A 19,062-nucleotide genomic window follows, 5' to 3' on the forward strand; every position below is an offset into this window, starting at 1 on the left:
GGGATTTACTTCGTAACCAGCTTACAAACCTCCGATTTGAAGAAGGTGAAACAATTGCACATCTACACTCGAGGATTCAAGAACTCATCACCAGACTTACGAATCTCGGAGAAGAGGTAAGTAACCGAGATTCGCTAAGGTATGCCCTAAATTCCTTTCCTAGAAACTCAAAATGGGCATCACTAGTAGATGCCTTTTACATTTCAAAAGATCTAGAAAAAATTTCATTAGACGAATTCTTTTCAACTTTTGAAGTGCATGAGTCAAGATGTGCAGGTCCGAAGGAGCCCAAGAATAATGTCGCTCTTAAAGCTTCGAGAGACGAACCTGAGTCAGAATCTTCTCTCGACGACGAGGAAATGGTAATGATGGTAAGGCGATTTAAAAATATTTGTAAATCTAGGAAATCTAACCATCCGCAGGGAAGAAAGAAAAGAACCATCCGCTGCTACCATTGCGATGAAGAAGGGCACGTCAAGGACAATTGCCCTAAACTGAAGAACAACGGGAAGGACAAGGGTAAGAAGCCTATCCAAAATCGCAAGGCCCTAAAAGCGACGTGGGACGATACGTCGTCGGAATCAGAAGTCAAGGAGTTCTCCGGGCTCGCATTAATGGCGAGTCATCAAGACGACGACTGCGAATCAAGCTCTTCCGAAATGAGCATCGAAAGCATCAATGAAGGGGAGCCACGTCAGAAGCAGTTCAGGGGGAGAAACCGACAACGAGATCGACAAGGTAAGTGAGGTACGATCTCTTCCTCCAAATAAAATGTTTAAATTCGTTAAAATTTTAACAAAAGATTGCTGCAAATTAGAAAATGAAAATAAAGATTTAAAAGCAATATTAGCTACATCTTGTCCGTTAGAAATGTTAGATAAATCAAATTTAGAAAATGAAAAATTAAAATTAGAAATTCAAAATTTAAAAATTCAAGTAGAAAACTTGAAAAACTCTGCTTGCTCATCTAATTTTAGAAGGTTCAATAATTTGAATTGGTATTATAGATATCACCAGGGACAAATCAAAAATATCTCTAGAAAATATGTCCCTAAAAACTTTTTAGTTAATCCAGTAGGTTGGAACCTATATTGGGTTCCTAAATCATGCTTAAATTAATTTTAAAAGTAAAATTAGCGCTTTAAGTGAGAAAATTAAATAAAGAATTTCTTTATAAGGCTTTGTCTAAGGAAGTGGTTGTTGCTCCAATAACCAAGAAGGCCTAGTGCCTCGCCACGACCTGGAAGCCAAAATATTGAAATAAATGTTTAATTAACTTACTAATGAAGCATTAATACAAGAATTAATTAGTGCTTGAAAAAGGTTATTCAAAACATTTTATTTCAATTTACCTACTTAGGATTTTTTTTGATTTTATTTATATACTTAGAAATATTCTCAAAAAAAAAATATTTTAAGTTAAGAATTTTTTTCTTGAAACTAGAAATCTCAGCTTTAATTACTTAGAAAAATTTTCTAAATTTCTTAAAAACTTAGATTTTTTTTAGAAATACTTTTTCTAAGTCTTTAACCCTTAGATTATTTTTCTTGGAACCCCATTTTTTTTGTGATCAAAGGGGGAGAAGGGAAAGTATAAGTCTAGGGGGAGGTAGATAGATTTAATTTTTTTTTCTATCTTTTTAAATTACAATTTAAGTTAATTTACTTAATTCAATTTTATGTCTATTTTAACCCTAGCTTAACTTGGGTTGATCACACCAAAAAGGGGGAGATTGTTGGAACCCCAAGGTTGTTTTGGTGTGATCAACAAGTTAAGTTAGGTCCTGTGTATTTAACCGTGTGTCTAAGTGTGCAGGAGCTTAGGAACACAGGTACTTGAGTGGAAGACGCAGCTAGAGAGAAGGACGGCACGCTATGCGTCCGAGGGACGAGGCGCTACGGAAGAGTACACCGGCGGACGAGAAGGAAGTGCGCGGTGGTTCCGAGGGACGAAAGCCGGAGCGGAAGATTGCTCAGGGAGCAAGAGACGCAGCTAGCGAGAAGGTCGACGACCGAGGGACGAAGACTGCGGATGAGTACGCTGGCGGACGAGAAGGAAACACGCGGCAATTCCGAGGGACGAGAAGCCGGAGGGAAGCACGCTCGAGAAGACCGGAAGTTGGGTTCGGGTGAGCCCTTTTCCGGAAGGCGAGATCACCCAAGCGAGCGGATCCGGAGCGGAAGAACCGGACCAAGCGGGACTGAACCAGAGAAGCGGTCCCGGATGAAAAAGTCAACTGTGTTGACTTTCGGGGTCCGGGGCGCCCGGAACCATTCCGGGCGCCCGGAACAGTAATTTTGACCAGATCGAGAATTATCTCGATCTGAACGTTGGGGGATAAATTGTATCCCCCCCAGGGCGCCCGGAACCTTTCCAGGCGCCCCGACCAAGGATATAAATATAGCCTTGGTCCAGAAGCTTTTCATCAGTTCAGAAATTGTAACAACACTTGTGTGCTTCCATTGCTTTGATTAGCTTCTTTCTTTTTGTGACTACACTGCTGTAAACGAGGCTTCTCCGCCTGAAGGAGTTTTTAGTGCAACAATCTTCCTTGGATTAACAACCTCCCCGGTTGTAACCAAGTCAAATCCGGTGCCTCGTTTTTATGCTTTATTTTCTGCTTAATCTATTTTTTCAAGTGTTAGCTTAATTGTCCGAGAAAGGGTTGTGTTTTACTCAGGGCTATTCAACCCCCCCCTTCTAGACGGCCGCATCGGTCCTACAATATATTGTTGTACATGTCTATTTGTTTACCGGCTGAGTTCTTTGAACTCACCCCGTTGTTACTATTTTTCAGGTTGAGGCTGTCGGGAGATATTACAGTCGCTAGCCCCATTATCACGAGGATTTTCTTTGTCGGATTATATTTTACTTTTGCATCTTATATACTTGTATTGTGGGTTTGTATAGTGGACATTGAACATTCGGGTTTACTACTTTTGTTTTCCGCTGCGGATTTTCTCATTACTTCGTGGATTTGTTTTCTTCGTTGTAGTGGAGTAGGATGTTTACATATATCTTCGAGGATTCTTTATCGTCTTTCTATATTAAACTGCGTGGATTGATTATATGTTGAACTGTGTGGAATGTTGATATAAACTGCGTGGTTTGTTTCTTATTTGTATTGTATTGTTCCGATCGTGTGTGGCCGAGGTATAAATATATGTATTCTGGATTCATATTGCCACCCGTACAGGGGAGATGCTGCCGAAATTTCTTCGGACAGGGACTACCTGGGGCGTGACACAGTGGACTCCGGACATGAGGAAAAAGGCGTCAACGGAAAACAAAGCAATCAATACGCTACACTGCGGCCTAACACGAGAAGAGCTGAACCGGGTCGGACCGCATCAGAATGCTAAAGAATTATGGGACAAATTGATCGAGCTGCACGAAGGAACGAGCGACGCAAAGGTAACAAAAAGAGATTTACTTTTAAATAAAATATTTAATATAAAAATGCAGGAAGGGGAAACGGCAAGTCAACTGCACACGAGGATCAAGGACATCCTCAACGGACTCCACGCGATAGGCCACCAGATGGAAAACAGAGATTTAATAAGGTACGCACTAAATGCCTTTCCTCGTAATAGCTTGTGGGCATCAATCGTAGATGCCTACAAAATTTCAAAAAATCTATCTAAGTTAAAATTAGACGAGCTTTTCTGTGAGTTAGAATTACATGAACAAACTAATGCTGGAGCCGAGAAAGGTATTGCCTTATTTGCAGGCTCATCCAAAGAAAAGAAGAGCAAGTCTGAATCTGAAGAGGATTCTGGTCAAGAGTCCGAAGACGAAGAATACCTGGTGAACTTGGTAAGAAAAATGTTCACTAGGAGAAAAAGGAGCTTAAGCAAAAAGGACCTTCAAAAGATCAGTTCTCCCGCGGAACAAAAGAATGTGACTTGCTTCGGATGCAACAAAAAGGGACACTACAAGAACGAATGCCCAAAACTGAAATTCGACAAACCAAAGCCAACCAAAAAGAAGGCCCTTAAAGCAACGTGGGACGACTCCTCCTCGGACGAATCGGAGGTAGAAGAGCAGAAGCACCAGAGCCACCTCGCGCTGATGGCCCGCGAAGCTGAAACGGAAGACGAATCGGGAGATGAATCGGAAGACGGGTCCGAACCCGAATCGAGCCACGAGTCCGTACTCGTTTTCGAAGGCCCGAATGAGGTATATTTTAATTTAAACAAAAAAAATTTCAAAATTATTTCCTGCTTAAATAGTAAGTTAGTTAAAATAGAAAATGAAAACAAATCACTCCTTGAGGAAAATCAAGACCTCAAGGAACAAATAAAAAAGTCAAATCCAACTCAAGATCTAATACTTGAAGAGAATTCATCATTAAAATCAGAAATTAATAAGTTAAAAGAAATGCTAGAAAAATTCACTACAAGATCAAAAAATCTAGACTTAATCCTGAATAATCAAAAAGCATGTTATAATAAAACCGGACTTAGATACAGGTCGAACTCAAATAAAACTTTTAAATCACTAATAACTCAATATAAATCAACTAATCAAGCTTGGGTTCCGAAAGCGTGTTTGACCACGCAAGTAGGACTTAATCAATATTACATACCTAAAGAAAAAATATATTATATAAACTCAAATAAACCAAATCAAAAACCAAAATACAAATCTAAATCAAAGAATTCAAAATTCAAACATATTAGAACTCAACAAAATATAAATTATCACCAAGTTAATTATAACTATAAAAGAAATAGACACAAACCTAAAAATTTAAACTAAAGGCCAATAAATCAGGGGGAGGCTCCAGAATAGCTGACACCTCCAAAACTAACCTACCCAACAGGGTAACCCAAATAAACTAACCCAGCAGGGTAATTAGGATTAGTTAAAAAGGGACCCTGTTTAACTTGAATCATGGTACTGGTGAAGTTTTTAGATGATAGTACGTTGGGGAAGCTTGGGCATCGCATGTCTAGAAAGATATGGCTTCGATCTGGTGCATTTGGCCAAGTGGAACTGACCGAAGCTACCCTTAAATGGATCCTAACTAGTTAGACCAAGGTTTAGTACTAAGCTCCGTGGATAGGACTATTCGGAAAACCTTGAAAGGTTGGTTACTTCTAATGACGTCCAAGTGACTCACCAAGCTTAGAAGTTTATCCGAAGAATGTCTATTTGTTGAGACCAAAGCTAAACCTGAATCTAACACAAGTTAAATCAAACTCAATAATTAATCAAATTAACTTCATCTCACAAAATTATAGGATACCCTGATTGATAATCTAGATCGGGTGAGATGAATAAGGACTAAATTAATTAATTTTCAAATTAAGTTAAAATTAATTAAAATTAAAATTAAAAATTATTTTAACTTTAAAAATTATTTTTAATTAACTTTAAAAAAAATTTATTTTATTTTAACTTTAAAAAATTATTTTAACTTTAAAAATTATTTTTAATTAACTTTTAAAAAAAAAATATTTTATTTTAACTTTAAAAAATTATTTTTGTTGGGATCTTAGATGGCTAGAGGGGTGAATAGCCTCTTTAAAAACTCAAGCAGAGAGTTCTACACAGAAACTAGTTAGCGCAGCGGAATAAGCAAACTAAAACAAAACGAAAAACAGCACACAAACACTGATACATAGATTTACGAGGTTCGGGGATAACTTGCCCCTACTCCTCGGCGTGTCCGTAAGGTGGACGACTCCTTGATCTTCGGTAGATCGCACCCCGGAAGAATTCCGGCTAAAGATCCTCCTTCTAGGTGGAGTAACCTTCCCATAAAGTCTCAAGAAATATCTAAGTTAAGGCACGAGACTTACAGAAACTCGGTGGCAAAGGAGAATAGAAATGCTTACAACCACGCGAGAATCAGTAGCAGAAAACAGAGATCGCAGTTCACCCGAGAGCTCAAGAACTTCGCACAACAGCACAGACTTTTCTTTCAAGCTTTTCTTCTGCTGTTCTTGTTCCCCTCTCGCTGTTTTTACTGCTTCTCAAAACCTGATCTCTGCTGTCACAAATCTGGTCCAAACTGCGCAAATCAGCGCTGCAAATCTGGTCCAAACTGCGCAAATCAGCGCTGCAGCCAATCCCTTTTCCTCCTTCTCTGATTCTCTGAACTCACACCAATGATATCACAGTCAACACTGGCGTCTTCTGAGCTCGAACCAATCCCCAGGAGTCAAGCAGATCGCAGCCAGATCACAGCAGTATCCGTTGATGCCTGAAATGCATCATGCGCCGCTGAAACCAACAGAAAGACCATTTGTCGCATTCCTCTTACGAACTTAATTTGAAATTAGGCTTGGAATGATACCTGTTAACCTGCAAACTCAAAAGCTAACAGCACAGAGGATTACATCACATAAATGAACTGGATATATCAAAAGCAATGAAGGAATCGTTGATACAACGAACAAATCAGAGTGTGTGGATCGGTCACCAGACCGATCACACTGCCTTGGACCGATCAGGCAGCAGCCTGATCGGTCTGAGACCATTCTGATCGGTCGTAGTGACCGATCAGATTGAGTGTGGATCGGTCCACAGACCGATCCACCTCTTTTCTTTCTTTGCAGTCTCTTCTCCTGATCGGTCTCCCCGACCGATCAGATTGCACTCAGTGTGCTACTGAGTGTTTTCTGATCGGTCTGCAGACCGATCAGATTTCACTCAGTGTGCTACTGAGTGTCATCTGATCGGTCATCAGACCGATCCGTGGAACTTAGTTTCACTGGATCGGTCTGCCGACCGATCCACTGATTCTTGTGTCACTGGATCGGTCTACCGACCGATCCAGTGTGCCATTGAAAGTCCACTTAAGTCTCTCTGACTTAATCCGGAGAACGAGCTACCGAGCCCTCTCCGACTTCATCCGGTCCAGAGAACGAGCTACCGAGCCCTCTCTGACCTAGTCCGGAGAACGAGCTACCGAGCCCTCTCCGACTTCGTCCGGTCCAGAGAACGAGCTACCGAGCCCTCCCTGACCTATTGCCGGAGAACGCGCCATACTTGGACTTTTCCCGTGCCAAGCTCCCTGCTTGGACTTTTCACCAGATGTCTTGACCCATCTGGATTTCCCTTGCCTGGCTTCACTCACCAGGACTTTCCCTCCCAACTGATCAACCTCGATCAGTAGTCATTCTAAGTTTAAACACTATCTGATACAAATTTAAATCCGTGTCAACATCAAAACAACAGCCAGGTCAGACTGTATCAACAATCTCCCCCTTTTTGTTGTTTGACAACACGATTTAAGTTTAGATCAGAATTGTTCAAATTTTCATAATTTTAGGGGAATCAAGATCCTCCCCCTAAGACGGATACAACACTATGTGAGGATCTTCTAAAATCAAATTTCTAAAATCAAATTTGCATTCATCTAAACTTAGTTATCTTCTCCCCCTTTGTCAAACACCGAAAAGGTGCGAATAAGGTAAGATAACTTAAAGAACTCCCCCTTAACCCTTACTGTCTGGTTCTTAAAGCACTGAGAATTCCCTCTAAGTGTATTATAAGACAGTAATAAGGAAATAAAAGACAAACAAGACATGCAAGTGAACAGCATATTAATAACGGATAGAAAATGAAATATAATAAAGAGCAAGTAAATATAAAACTGAGTAGCATAAATACAGGAGTAACATTAGAAGTGCAAACATCCAGGTCAGTCATAAAGACTAACAAATAACATCCAAAATACAGGCAGTCAACAAACAAACTGTATCAATCAACATCCTCACACCGAGGAACATCACCATCATCGGCAGGAGGGGTGAAATCCTGAGGCGGCACGCTGGAGGATGGATAGCCTGGGTAAGACTGCGGAGGCGGGTAGCGTGCCATCCATCCGAGTAGCAACTGCTGTGTCACCACCTGATGACTGCGCATATCATCGAAACGCTGGTCAATATGCCCACGCAGGTCATCATAGCGCTGGTCTATCCGAATACGCAGGCCATCCAGCTCAGCAGATATCATCTCATCATGCTGATCAAAGCGGCTCTCCAGCTCGGCGATCTGCCAGCGCAGATCAGGATCGGCCTCTCCATCGTCAGCAGCAGGAGCAGCAGCAACAGGAGCAGCCTGTCGTGGAGGTCCCCGTGGTAACTCACCCAGTGCTCGCCCATCCTTCCACTGAACACCCCCATTTTGTCCAATGATGCCAGACTTGGAAAATGCCCGTTTCCCAAGTCGGCAATCCTGCCTGACCATTTTGACTACCCTACCCTTAGACACATCTATCTGAAGGGTCTCGAGCCAATCTGTAATTATATGCCCATAAGGCATATAAACAGTGGAGCCGCTGGGCTGAGAATATGAGATGATCGAAGTGTAGATGCTGGACATAATGTCAAAGTCGAGACGCCGACGTAACCCATAAAGCATCAAACAATGATAGGGTCGGATCTCAGCAAGAGGTTTGGATGTGATTGGAAGAATACAGTTTGTGACTATCTTAAAAAGAATATAGTCAGGGGCAGATAGTCGTAGGGCAGCAAAAGTGGGAAAGTCAACATCCAACTCATCCAGTCATCCGGTCTAGGATGACCAAGAAGTACTCATAGATGGAGTCGTGAGACATCAAGTGGAGGACGTAATGATTCGTAAATCGGGATAAATGGGAAAAAGATCCCGAACACATTCGGCAGCCTAGATACCCAAAAAAATTCTCTGATGGAGAAATCGATAGGTCTTTTAGCGACTCGGGTTTTATAAACACCATCACTGTTCTGATGAAGATTGTTATAAAACTCAGAAACTAGGTCAAGGTTGATGTCCCTTTCTAAGTAGACTACCGAGTCAAGTTTAAAATAGGCTAGGGTTTCGGACACAGAAGGACAAAATTCATCCATATACTTTCGATCCACAGATCGACATGGAAGCAGCTTGAATGTCCTCTGTTGAAATGCTTGCTCAAAATGGCGGTTCGGGAACCTTGAAGAGGAGGAAGGTTGAGATCGGGTGGGTGCCTGGGACTTGGATTTCTCAGGTGACTTAGATTTAGAGCTCCCTTCAACCACTACTTTCTTTCTAAGGGTCAACAATGTGGTAAAATGGGGCAATGAGTGAGCACCGGAGCCACCAGCACAAAAAAAACATATATGGTGAGAAATGAAACCGAAACGCCAAAGGTCTAGAGAGGTAGAGAGTTACCTTGGTGCCATTTAACTTTAGGCTAGGGCTTCCGAGGGCTAGAGCTTCGTCTAGGGTTCGGCGTGCAACGAGAAGAGAGTGAGGTTAGGGAAGGAGTCGGCTAGGGTTCCGCGTGAAAGAAGATCGGGAAGAGAGTGGGTCGGGAGGTGTTAATGAGGGGATAGTGCACAGTGTGATCTGATCGGACGGCTGTCCGAACAGAGAAATCCTGACCGGTCAGGAAACATCCTGATCGGTCAGTGATCGTTCTGATCGGTCATGGAGACTGATCAGGGATCTTCCTGATCGGTCCTTGGACCGATCAGATGTGGATCAGTGGGCTGCGATCTATGCCGGTGTCTCCTGATCGATCCCTGGATCGATCAGTGAACCTTCTGTGTCAGGAATTTCCTGTCCTGATCGGTCGTGGAGACCGATCAGGTATCGTCAAATCTCCTGATCGGTCGTGGAGACCGATCAGGCACCATCTTGATCGGTCCCTGGACCGATCAGTGTCTGATATAATTTTCAGTAACTGAAAATATGAGCCGTTATCTATCGGGAATTTTGAAAATTTCAGAATTCAAGAATTCAGAATCTCCCAAATTCATAACCTAGAATCAACACCCACAAGTATATTAAAAAATATGAGCTCTTATGGTCTTAGCTTGTGTAGAGCCCGAAAGTTGCAGACTTTAAATCCAAAAACTCAGACATTTGGAATCTTAGAATTCCAATCTCAGAAAACCTTATAAAAACCATATAGTGAAACAAGGTATTAATTAAGACCTAGGATTGCCATGATCAGTTTCAAGTTTGTCAAAATATATCCAAGTTAATATTATTTCCTTTAACAACCTATCGTATTGACAATCAAAGTCATGAAATGAATCATACAACCATATCAATCAACACATCAACCAACAACCATAAATAGATAATTTCTAGGCAAAAGTCCAACCAAGATTCCTTGATTGGAATATATGAGTAAGATCTAGGAGCCAAATACACATGAATTATGTAATGGCCTTCCCCATACTCACTTTATGTCTCTTCAACCTAATTATTCAAGGGATGCATGATACATTTTGAATAATTTGGTTGATCCTAGCATCTCACCCCATTTCTAGCAAACAAAAATATTTTGTTAAACCTTATAGTTTGTGTGAGATGTTCCCAAGTTGCCCAAATTATTGTCCCAATTACTCTTGTCATTTTAATAGTCCTTAATGATCATGATGAAGTCCTAAGGACCTAAGGAGCCAAACACATTCCCAACTCCCTCCTTAAATGACTAAATTCATTCTCCGGAAGGGGTTTGGTGAAAATATCAGCTATATTTGACTTTGACTCAACATATGTGAGTGCAATGTCTCCCCTAGCTACGTGATCTCTTATGAAGTGATGACGCACTTCAATGTGTTTGGTCCTCGAATGATGGACTGGATTTTTAGTTAGGTTGATCGTGCTAATGTTGTCACATAGCACTTGTACACCCTTATAAGAAAGTCCATAATCCTCTAGGTTGTGTATCATCCACAACAACTGTGATACACTCTCTCCCATGGCAATATATTCGGCCTCGGTCGTGGAGAGAGCAACACAATGTTGCTTCCGACTCGACCAACTAACTAAAGATGAACCTAAGAATTGGCAGCCCCCACTAGTACTTTTCCGATCCAATTTGCACCCAGCATAATCGGAGTCGGTATAACCTATCAAGTCAAAAGACTCAGTACGTGGGTACCAAAGACCTACTCTAATTGTGCCTTTAAGGTATCTCAGAATTCTCTTAACTGCAATTAAGTGAGATTCCTTGGCACAGACTTGATACCTAGCGCACATGCCCACAGCAAAGAGTATGTCTGGTCGACTAGCTGTGAGATATAGAAGACTACCAATCATGCTTCTATATTGCGTTAGATCAATTGGTTTTCCACTCACATCATTGTCAAGGCGAGTGTTTGTCGCCATTGGAGTGGACACTTCCTTAGAGTCACTCATATTGAATTTTCTAAGCATCTCTTGAGTGTATTTTGTCTGATGGACATAAATTCCATCTCGAGTTTGTTTGATTTCAAGTCCGAGGAAGAATGTCAACTCTCCTACTAGACTCATCTCAAACTCACTTTACATGTGAGAAATAAATTCATTCAAATAGCCCTTGTTATTTGAGCCACAAATTATGTCATCGACATACACTTGGGCTACAAATGTGTTTTCACCATCTCTACGTAGAAATAGTGTTGGGTCTATTTGGCCTCTTACAAATCCCTTTTCTAATAGGTAAGTTGACAACCTTTCGTACCAAGCTCGTGGTGCTTGTTTAAGCCCATAAAGTGCTTTCTTGAGCTTGTACACGTGGTTTAGAGCTTCGGTATTCACAAACCCCGGTGGTTGTTTAACATAGACTTCTTCTTTAATAAAACCATTTAAGAAGGCAGATTTAACATCCATTTGATAGAGTTTGAAACCTCTATGTGCAGCAAAAGCTAGCATCAAACGAATGGACTCTAATCGGGCCACGGGAGCATAAGTCTCATCATAATCGAGACCTTCGACTTGACTATAGCCCTTGGCTACAAGTCTTGCCTTGTTTCTTACAACTTCTCCCTTTTGATTTAACTTATTTTTGAAGACCCATTTAGTTCCAATAATGGTGGTCTTCTTAGGTCTAGGAACTAAGTCCCACACTTGGCTCCTTTCAAATTGACCTAACTCATCTTGCATAGCTAAGATCCAATCAGGATCGTGCAATGCCTCATCAACTATTTTTGGTTCAATCTCTGAAATCAATGCGACTTCATTAGATTCATTTCTAAAGAATGACCTAGTCCTAACCCCTTGTTGGATGTCTCCCACAATTTGATCTTGGGGATGACTAGTGGCTAACCTAGACTGTCTTGGTGTTGGCGGTGCCTCATGAGTGGTCTCACTCGGCACAGGCAAGGACTCAATATCAGGCAAAGGATCAGATTGAGTTCTTTGTTGCCTTTGCTCATCAACATCAGAGTCAACTTCGACTCGTTCTTCATTTTGATCATTCAAACTTAGATTTCTAAGTTCAAATTGAATTTCTCCTATATCCCTTGGTTGATCATTTAAGTTAGGGATTTCTTCAAAAGCTACATCAGAGGACTCTTCAATCAATTTAGTCCTATTGTTGTAGACTCGATAGGCTTTGCTGGTAAAAGAGTACCCGACCAGTATCCCTTGATCAGCCTTAGCCGTGAACTTCCCAAGATGATCCTTGGTGTTCAAGATAAACACCTTACAACCAAACACCCTAAGATGTTTAATTGTAGGCGGTTTCCCAAACCAAAGTTCATGGGGAGTCTTTCCTAAAAACCTATGTATTAAAACTCGATTTTGCACATAGCAAGCTGTATTCACAGCTTCAGCCCATAAGTAGCTCGGTAGTGAGTACTCATTGAGCATGCTTCGTGCAGCCTCTTGTAGGACTCGGTTCTTTCTCTCCACAACCCCATTTTGTTGTGGGGTCCTTGGAGTAGAGAACTCATGCCTATATCCCTTTTCTTGACAAAACTCTAGAAACCTATGATTTTGAAATTCCCCACCATGATCACTTCTAATGGTTTTAATTGTTGTAGATTTTTCATTTTCAATTCTTCTACAAAAGGAAATAAAAATATCTATAGTTTGGTCCTTATGTTTCAAAAAGAAAGTCCATGTGTATCTAGTAAAATCATCAACGATTACCAAGCAATATCTACTTCCATTCAATGATATTACACTACTGCAATCAAATAGGTCCATGTGCAATAAATCTAAAGCAGTAGATGTACTTACAGTGCTTTTACCTTTATGAACACCTTTTGTTTGCTTACCCTTTTGACATGCATCACATAGTTTGGTCTTGTGGTACTTGATGTTGGGTAAGTCTCGCACTAATCCTTGGTTGGCCAACTTCCGGATGTTCTTCATGTTTACATGTGCCAACCTTCTATGCCATAGCCAAGACTCTTCTTCTTTCGACATGAAACACTTAATCAAAGCATTAGTAGCACTTTTAAACGATACTTGATAAATATTATCAACCCTTGTGCCTACTAGTACCGTGTCAAGTGTGTCAATGTGTTTAACCAAACATTGACTTGAATGAAATTCAATTGTGTAACCCGTATCACACAATTGACTGACACTTAGGAGATTAAAAGTCATCCCCTTGACTAGAAGGACATTCTTGATATGGAGACATTCGGATATATGAATGTCTCCAACTCCTACAACCTTAAGGCTACCATTGTTACCAAATGACACATTACCTCTATTTTTGTTTTGAATGGTAGAAAACAGTGATCTATCCCGGTCATGTGCTTGGAGCATCCACTATCAACAAACCAAGTTGATAGATGCTCCCCCTCGACCAATGCCTACAAGACACGGAAGATAGAGGTTTTAGGTACCCAAATCTTGGGACCTAATGCTTCTACAACGAAAGACCTAGGAACCCATGCCTTGGTCATACCTTTCCTAGTTCCATGAGCCCTAGAAACATGTGATCTACTATGTTGAGTTCTAGACATTAGAGAAATGAAACTCGACTCCTTGGGTTGATACCCTAGCCCGGCCTTGTTGTAGACTGCCCTTTGGGCATTTAGGATCATGTCTAGAGTCTTAGAGCTAGTTGAGAATTTCTCAAGCATTTTCTTGAGTTTCTCAACCTCACCCTTTAACGCCTTGTTCTCATCCTCAAGGACTTCTAGATGTAGGTCATCGACCTCATCTTCCCTAAGGGTCCTTAAGGTTTTTACTTCTTCTTTTAACAATTTATTTTCTATTTTTGACTTTTTAAGCAATGTAGATAAATGAGTGTTAGTCTTATAACACTTTTCTATATGAGAAGAGGTTACCTCTTCATCATCCGACGATGATGAAGTCGGTTGAGGCGTCGCTCGAATCTTCCTCACTTCCGGAGTCCGAAACTTCCCTTGCCATAAGTGCTAATTGTCGTGTGCTCTTTTCCATCTTCTCTTCTTCCTCCGATGAGCTTGATGAGGACTCATCCCAAGTGGCCTTGAGAGCCTTCTTCTTCTTGGCTCTTTCCTCCTTCTTTTTGGCTCGTTCCTCCTTCTTCTTAAGTTTTGGACACTCACTTCGATAGTGTCCCTTTTTGCTGCACTCATAACACGTAACATTAATTTTGTCAATATTTTGTTCACTAGGTTTACCTTTTCCTTTGTATCTCCTGCTCCTTCTCATGATTCTTCTTACGAAATTCGCCATCTCACTTGATGATGATCCACTTTCATCATCGGATTCTGAGGAAGAGGTGGATGAGGAAATCTCCTTTTCTTTCTTCTTTTCCTTTTTCCTTCTTCCATCCTTGCTCTTTGGTCCTGCAAACAAAGCAATACCCTTCTCTTTTTGACCTTTGTTAGCAAGCTCATGGAGTTCCATCTCACAGAAAAATTCATCTAATTTAACGATGGAAAGATCCTTGGATACCTTGTAGGCATCTACCATAGATGACCACAAGGCATTCCTAGGAAAAGCTTTTAGAGCATACCTTACGAGATCGCGATTCTCCACTCGTTCGTCCACCGAGTGTAGACCGTTGATGATCTCCTTGAATCTCCCATGAAGCTCACTTACCGTTTCATTGTCCTTCATAGTTAGATTTTGGAGTTGATTCAAGAAAAGGTCCCTCTTGGCAATCCGAGAATCTCGAGTTCCCTCTTGGAGCTCGATGAGTTTGTTCCATAGGTCTCTTGCACTCGAGAACGGACCTACCTTGACGAGTTGGTCCTTGGCGATTCCACATTGCAAGGTGACCATAGCCTTGGCATCGGCTTGTGCTTTGCGTAGTTGTTCGGTAGACCACCTAGACGAATCAAGTTCCTTACCTTCTTCATCTTTTGGTGGTGTAAAACCCTCCTTGACGGAAAACCACATGGCAATGTCGGTCTTGAGGTAATACTCCATGCGGCCCTTCCAATATTGAAAATCTGCTCCTTCGAAGTAGGGTGGTAGATTTGTGCTGAAGCCTTCCTTCATAGCCATCCTTGTTTGCTCTTTTGGGTGTTAATCCGAATCAAAGAGCCCCTTGCTCTGATACCACTTGTTGGGATCTTAGATGGCTAGAGGGGGGGTGAATAGCCTCTTTAAAAACTCAAGCAGAGAGTTCTACACAGAAACTAGTTAGCGCAGCGGAATAAGCAAACTAAAACAAAACGAAAAATAGCACACAAACACTGATACATAGATTTACGAGGTTCGGGGATAACTTGCCCCTACTCCTCGGCGTGTCCGTAAGGTGGACGACTCCTTGATCTTCGGTAGATCGCACCCCGGAAGAATTCCGGCTAAAGATCCTCCTTCTAGGTGGAGTAACCTTCCCACAAAGTCTCAAGAAATATCTAAGTTAAGGCACGAGACTTACAGAAACTTGGTGGCAAAGGAGAATAGAAATGCTTACAACCACGCGAGAATCAGTAGCAGAAAACAGAGATCGCAGTTCACCCGAGAGCTCAAGAACTTCGCACAACATCACAGACTTTTTTTTTTCAAGCTTTCTTCGTTGTTTTTGTTCTTGTTCCCCTCTCGCTGTTTTTACTGCTTCTCAAAAACTGATCTATGTTGTCACAGATCTGGTCAAAACTGCGCAAATCAGCGCTGCAGCCAATCCCTCTTCCTCCTTCTCTGGTTCTCTGAACTCACACCAATGGTATCACAGTCAACACTGGCGTCTTCTGAGCTCGAACCAATCCCCAGGAGTCAAGCAGATCGCAGCCAGATCACAGCAGTATCCGTTGATGCCTGAAATGCACCATACGCCGCTGAAACCAGCAGAAAGACCATTTGTCGCATTCCTCTTATGAACTTAATTTGAAATTAGGCTTGGAATGATACCTGTTAACCTGCAAACTCAAAAGCTAACAGCACAGAGGATTACATCACATAAATGAATGAGATATATCAAAAGCAGTGAAGGAATCGTTGATACAACGAACAAATCAGAGTGTGTGGATCGGTCACCAGACCGATCACAGTGCCTTGGACCGATCAGGCAAAAGCCTGATCGGTCTGAGACCATTCTGATCGGTCGTAGTGACCGATCAGATTGAGTGTGGATCGGTCCACAGACCGATCCACCTCTTTTCTTTCTTTGCAGTCTCTTCTCCTGATCGGTCTCCCTGACCGATCATATTGCACTCAGTGTGCGTAGACCGATCAGATTTCACTCAGTGTGCTACTGAGTGTCATCTGATCGGTCATCAGACCGATCCGTGGAACTTAGTTTCACTGGATCGGTCTGCCGACCGATCCACTGATTCTTGTGTCACTGGATCGGTCTACCGACCGATCCAGTGTGCCATTGAAAGTCCACTTAAGTCTCTCTGACTTAATCCGGAGAACGAGCTACTGAGCCCTCTCCGACTTCATCCGGTCCAGAGAACGAGCTACCGAGCCCTCTCTGACCTAGTCCGAAGAACGAGCTACCGAGCCCTCTCCGACTTCGTCCGGTCCAGAGAACGAGCTACCGAGCCCTCTCTGACCATTCCGTGCCAAGTCGCCATACTTGGACTTTTCCCGTGCCAAGCTCCCTGCTTGGACTTTTCACCAGATGTCTTGACCCATCTGGATTTCCCTTGCCTGGCTTCACTCACCAGGACTTTCCCTCCCAACTGATCAACCTCGATCAGTAGTCATTCTGAGTTTAAACACTATCTGATACAAACTTAAATCCGTGTCAACATCAAAACAACAGCCAAGTCAGACTGTATCAACAATTTTAACTATAAAAATTATTTTAACTATAAAAATTATTTTTAATTAACTTTAAAAAAAAATATTTTAACTTTAAAAATTATTTTTTATTAACTTTAAAAAATTATTTTAACTTTAAAAATTATTTTTAATTAACTTTTAAAAAAAAAAATTTATTTTAACTTTAAAAAATTATTTTCTCTTAAAAAAATTATTTTAACTTTAAAAATTATTTTTAACTTAAAAAAAAATATTTTTAAATGCTTTTAAAAATCCTTTTAAAAACTATTTTTGAAATAATTTTAAAAATCATTTTCAAAATTATTTTTTTAAAAAAAAAATTATTTCAAAAATCCTTTTAAGAATTATTTTTTAAAAAATATTTTAAAAATCATTTTAAAAACTATTTTAAAATTATTTTAAAAATATTTTTTTAAAAACTATTTAAAAAATCTTTTTAAAAACTATTTTGAAAATTATTTTAAAAATCATTTTAAAAAAAAACTATTTTAAAAATCCTTTTAAAAATACTTTTAAAAACTATTTTAAAAATCCTTTTAAAAATACTTTTAAAAATCTTTTTAAAAATACTTTTAAAAATCTTTTTAAAAACTATTTTAAAAATCCTTTTAAAAATTATTTTAAAAAATACTTTTAAAAATCCTTTCAAAAATTATTTTAAAAATAAATTCTTTTAAAAATCTTTTTAAAAACTATTTTAAAAATTATTTTAATAATCTTTTTAAAAAACTCTTTTAAAAATCCTTTTAAACATCCTTTTAAAAATTATTTTAAAAATCTTTTTAAAACTATTTTAAAAATCCTTTTAAAAATCCTTTTAAATCATATAAAAGTCATTTTAAAAACTCATATAAAAATCATTTTAAAAACTCTTAAAAATTATTTTAAAATTATTTTAAAAAACTCTTTTAAAATTATTTTAAAAAATTATTTAAAAATTCTTTTAAAAACTCTTTTAAAATTATTGAAAAATTATTTTAAAAATTATTTAAAAACTCTTTTAAAAATCATCTTAAAAATTATTTAAAAACTCTTTTAAAAATCCTTTTAAAAATTGTTTCTAAAAATTATTTATAAACTTTTTAAAAATTATTTTAAAACTCTTTTAAAAATTCATTTAAAAATTATTTTAAAACTCTTTTAAAAATTATTTTAAAACTTATTTTAAAAATTATTTAAAAAACTCTTTTAAAAATTATTTTAATTTTTTTTTAAAAAAAAACTCTTTTAAAAATCATTTAAAAATTCTTTTAAAAATTATTTTAAAAACTATTTAAAAATTCTTTTAAAAACCATTTTAAAAATTATTTAAAAATTACTTTTAAACTCTTTAAAAAATCAGTTTAAAAAAAAAGTCTTTTAAAATTAAATCTTTTATATATCATTTTGAAAAATTATTCTTAATATTATTTTTCACTTTAATAAAATTTTGTGAACTTAAAAAAAAATATTCTTATTGGGTATTTAAACTTTGAAAATTATTATTTAGATTTTTAACTTTTTATTACCTTAAACATTATTTTAATCTTAAAATTATTTTTAAACTTAATTTAACCTAACTTAAAATTAAAACTTAATATTGAAATTACAATTAAAATTTAAAAATTTAACTTAAACTTAAAACTTAAACCTAAATTAATCACTGATATTAATCTAAAATCAAAACTGAATTGAACGTATGTTAATTGCCATTAAATAATTATAAAACTCGTTTTAAAATCCTTTTAAACACTGTTTTGGAAATCCTGTTAGAAATCCCTTAAAAATAATAATAATACTAATTCTTTTAAATTCATTTAAAACTTAGACACCTAACTTAAAAACTTAAATTCTGTTAACTTTAACTTTAAACTTAATTATGTAATTAATAAGTAAAACTTAACTATTTAAGTTTAACTTCATTTGAGAACTAAAATTGACTTGAATTAAACCTTACTTAACTATGTCTAATAATTTTAACTTCATGCTAACTTCAAACTAAATTAATCCCACTTAAAAGGAAGTAAATAAAAAAAAATTATAACTAACACTATCATTGACCAACTCAATCAATTAATATGAAATTTAAATTATTTTATTAAGTATTAATTTATTAAATCAAGCAAAAATTAATCAATAAATTATTGATAATGGCCAACTGTTTTTGATTTAATAAAGTTTATCTTATTAAACTTTAAACTGAAGCT

This window comes from Zingiber officinale, chromosome 11B (genome assembly GCF_018446385.1).
Source record: "Zingiber officinale cultivar Zhangliang chromosome 11B, Zo_v1.1, whole genome shotgun sequence".
Lineage (NCBI taxonomy): Eukaryota > Viridiplantae > Streptophyta > Magnoliopsida > Zingiberales > Zingiberaceae > Zingiber > Zingiber officinale.